Source organism: the organism of the source record quoted next, unplaced genomic scaffold, assembly GCF_019419815.1.
Source record: "Pyrus x bretschneideri cultivar Hongxiangsu unplaced genomic scaffold, Pyrus_bretschneideri_v1 Contig11, whole genome shotgun sequence".
NCBI classification, from domain to species: domain Eukaryota; kingdom Viridiplantae; phylum Streptophyta; class Magnoliopsida; order Rosales; family Rosaceae; genus Pyrus; species Pyrus x bretschneideri.
The window spans coordinates 7,102,868-7,107,600 of record NW_025999402.1 but is presented as its reverse complement, the minus strand read 5'-3'; the positions used below and the strand labels follow the sequence as shown (position 1 = coordinate 7,107,600).

Genomic DNA, 4,733 nt, shown 5'->3' with positions numbered 1-4,733 from the left:
GGTCTATATGGTGGTAAGGACAGCTTTGAGGACTAGCATTGGAGATGCTTTAAGTGGCAATTACCTATTTTTATGTTGGACTTGGTTATTTACATACCTAAACACTCGTAGGCATCTGGGAAGAGAGGTCACAAACATGCTATATTTTGCTAGTGTGATGCACACCAGTCTTTATAGGTAGCTCGTAAGTAGTCTCAAAAGTCCATGGTTGCCGGACACCCAAAAAGAAACTCCAAGAGTCGGTTTCCCACCGTCTTCATGTTATTTTTCTATTAGATGTGATTAATTCATTTCTCCACTAGATCACACAATTTTACTGATTTGCAGAACAATGGGTTAAGTACGCAAGTTCGACACGAATCACCATTTTTCCAAGTTTTGTACACACTATTTTTAATTGTTAACATTCATTAACAATTTATGACCTAAAAATTTGCTAGGATTGATGTTCTAAAAGTTTAAAAAGAAAAACAGACAAAAGAGAAAGATGAAATGAGAGAAAAGTCTCACTCTCAGTCTCTTATATCCAAAGAAAAGAGTTTTTTAAACTGAAATTAAGGAAAACATTAACCGAATGACTTGGGTAGCAGTCTACAACCAGAGAAGAAACACCCAAATATGAGTCTATCACATCATAGGGTATAATTAAATTTAGAAAGAAAAAAAAGGCAATTGATTAATTAAAAGCGAGGTTTTGAATCAGTTCAAATCCAGCATTGCTTCTTCTTGAATCCTAGCTAGCATCTCATGGACAGCTGTTGCAATTTCATCCACTGAAGTCAGCATGCATTCATCTTCAACCTGCTTAATTTTTAAAGATTCATCGCAAAAACATATACAAACTCCTTCATCTTAATCTTCTAAAATTTCTTTCGCTAAATTAAATTTTGAATTGATTTTCCAATTACCTTGAGGCTGAGAGGATAGAGCACAATATCATCAGCGGTGAAAACACTGAGATGGAGAACGGTAAGGTGCATATCATGCAACCCAGAAACAATTTTCAAGAGCTGCTTTGGGAGCCTTTTGGATCTTACTTTTGAGTCTTGCATGGCTCTCCACCATTGTCACTTCTATGTCAGCTGCGATACTGCTCGACCTGCACTCGAGCAGCGGTAGCTCCGCCATGGTGGCCACCGTAGACTCATGATCACTAGTAGACCTCGGTGATAGTACTGTGGGAAGGTAAAGAATTCGGAAAAAGGTGGACGATAATTTGGCTTTTGAACGCCAAGGAATTGCACTTCTTGCTCTATCTCCTCCACAATGGCACCCCCAATGATTGATGCTTGATCACCCTAATATAACACAACCAAAATGTCACATATTTTGGTCGGTCTAGTATATTTTTAGCTGGCAAGTGGCCCTTTCTCACAATGGTGGAAATGTGTTGAGTCCTTGTATAATGACGTGAGTTCAAACCCCACCAATTGCTAATCTAATAAAATCTATCGTTTGACAAAAAAAAAATATATACACACACACACACACACACACACATATATATATATATTTAGCTGAAAATAATTATCAAAAAAATTATTTTTCAGAATATAAAATAAAAACTGAAAAATAAAATAAAATTGTTATCAAACAACTTCTAACTTTACCAAAAAAGTAACAATGAAATTAACAAAGAAGTAGTAGGAAGGTATATGCAATTAGTACCCTTTGGACGTACGATTAGGGCATTATATATTGAAGAACGGAGAGATACTCATTCATCTGTTTTCTTCTGTTGCGCTCAACCATAATGTGAGTCATTCCCTGGTTCTCAATCTCCTCGTTCTTTTTACACTTGGCACGATGTCATTTCGCACGAGTACTGCTAGACATGTTGATTGTGTCCTCCAATGGTAGTTGAAATTCGGGTTGATCACCAGTAGGGTCCATAGTGCTGGCAACTGGATTTGGATTGGAGAGGTGCAATTCATTGAAGTGTGATACCATTGAAGGCGGTGAGGAATAAATAGTACCATAGGTAGGGTAATTCTGGTCTGTTTGGTAGCCGAAAAAATCAAGAGAGGCTTGCTGCTGATCATCATCGACATAGCTCAAATTTCCTCCTAACAAGCTGTAGAGTTCTTTGTTAGTAGTGCAACTAAATGGATCTTGAGGAAAAAAGATGGAAAATTCTATGAAAATGTATGTCAAGCATCATTCCTTTGAACCATTGGATGTAACGTGTTGATTAATGTATACAATGAATTAAATCTGTTGCAGAAAACTTTATATCCATCGCATTACTTATACTTAGATATGCAGATCTGTATAGGAGAAAATATGCTGAGCTCTTCTAAAGTTGTTCATGCATGCACTGATGGCAGCGCTTCCGGCGAAGTTTGGGCTTTATACAAACAATTTTGTCGAGAAATCCATCCTCCTTTTCTTTTGTAATGAGTCTGCGCCTTCTTTTGATGTTTGCACTACTTATCCAATAGGTGGTACTAACTTATAGGTACTCTCTATGAAATATATAAAAGGGAGCTGCATGTTCTTTTAATACTTTTAAAAGAAGTCTTTTTGTATTCTTCTCAAATCGATCACATGTTAGATACTAGATGGACAATATATGAGAAACTAATTAACAGAAATACCAGAATATACAATCATTCTTAACCATCCGATCAATTGAAAGCATTTCTCAATGTCTGTGAGTAATGAGATTGCCAATTAAGTTACCTGAAGGTGTGTGCAAATATTACCCAAACTCATGATGTGGTGTGTATGTACCATCTTCATTACTTTCCGATAAAATTTAAGCAAAAATATATCTACCACGGATGTGAGCCATTTTTCAAGGTTTGTTTTTACTTAAAGTCTCTTATATGACTTGGGGTAGAAAATAGTTGACTAGAACTCGTGGACATGTCCTCCGCTTCCTCGAATACGAATTATATATACTCAACGAAAACTTTACCCAACACCTAGAGTTATTCAAGTAGGTGCGCAAATAGGTACACAAATAGATATGTATAGACAAAGCTATAGGTACACAGATAGATATGTAGAGACAAAGCTATAAGTACACAAATATATACAAATATGTATACGTATAGAATTCTACAAGTATATAAATCCAGCTCTCTAGACATATCAACATGCAGAGTAGTTGTTATCTATATACATGACAAAATTAGGCTTGAAATTAGCTGATTTCGGTAATAGATGGAAAATTGCTAAGTCGCATATAAAGTCAAAGGAACTTTTTTTTTTTTCTTTCAAAAGGAAGATACATGTTTAATCTAACACTAGGTTTTAATGAAGAATGGACCTTATCTAAGGATTAAGCTCTAGTTACCTGTTTGTTTTTAAATTAGTAGGAAAAAAAAAAAAACAAACAAACAAACTCTAATTATCTGTTTTTTTTATTTTTATTATTATTTTTTTATTTATTATTATTATTATTATTTTTATTTTTGTCATATATTTAGAAGAACGGAGTCACTAGGGTTCGAGAATACCAAACCCCTACCTTTATACTGCCGACAACGCCGGAAAAAATGTCCAGGATCATCTTTAAATTCGTTGAAGGGTTTTTAGGTACTCGAACAACGCACTTGTGCGTGACGGTGTACTTTGTCTCTTTCTCGTCCGTCTGGGTTGTAGCCAGCCAAGTCCGATTCAAACCGGACTATGATTCCATCAAACACCATCACCATGCGAAGAAAGTTGAGTATGTACCATAAAATCAATTGACAATATGGAGAGTAATTCAATTTCTTATAAGGTCATATAAAGATCTCTCCTCCTATCAATGTAGGACTTATTCTCAACATGCACTTCATGTGGCGAATTTTCAAGCCTAACATGTGAACAACACAATGGGGTAACGTGGAGCGCGTGTGGCTGTTTAGCTTCCCACGTGAAACAACCTACTCTAAAACAATAAAACCAATTGATAATATGAAGAGTAACTCAACCTCTTATAAACTCATACAAGATCCTTCCGCCCATCAACGTAGGACTTATCCTCAACACTATAATTCCATTAAACACCATGAAGAAATAAAGCACCGGAGTTTGATGGCGGCTGCTTTTGGATTCACCCGGATTCGAAAGATTATGGAGAAGTAAGTTGATTTTTTTTTTTTTTTTTTTTTAAGTAATTTGTGGTTGTCAATTTTAAATGATGGAAAAGAAGGTCATGGTTCAGAGGGGAATCGTGAAGAACGAAAAAAACGTGGCTCTCCCCAACAACTAAAACTTTAATGTCGATCTTTCCATCTCAATGCGATATTTTGAATTTTAATGTGGATGTTTCTTAATTATGTCAGTATTTGATCTTTTATTTACAGATCTCTTTGTTTAATTCAAAAGTACATATTTATTTGCGAACACTGTACCATATTTATATTAGTAAATACGGTATTAAATATGACACAACGTTTAGTAGCAAACCTTGTACGTGTTTGGCACAAATTTAGAATTTAACACGGTATGTTTAATTAGTTTATTAAAAAAAAAAAATTTAACAAACGATATTATCTATTAAAAGGGAATACAACATTTAGTAGCAACCTTGGTACATTGGTATGTGTTTGGCCCAAATTTAGAATTTAACTAGGTATGTTTAATTAGTTTATTTAGAATATTTTTTTAACAAACAATATTATCTATACTAAAAGGGAAGGGGTGGGTTTAGCCTCATAATGAGCTAGCAATAATGTTGTTCAAACTCGTTTTTGGCGAAAATTGAACTTAAGACCTATCACTTACAAGTGAAAAGAAAT

General features: G+C 34.9%; 1 pseudogene; it reads right to left on the bottom strand.

Annotated features, from left to right (window-relative positions):
• Positions 1–503: 503 nt before the first annotated feature.
• On the bottom strand, positions 504–2,139 carry LOC103928359 (annotated as a pseudogene).
• Between the last annotated feature and the right edge of the window lie 2,594 nt (positions 2,140–4,733).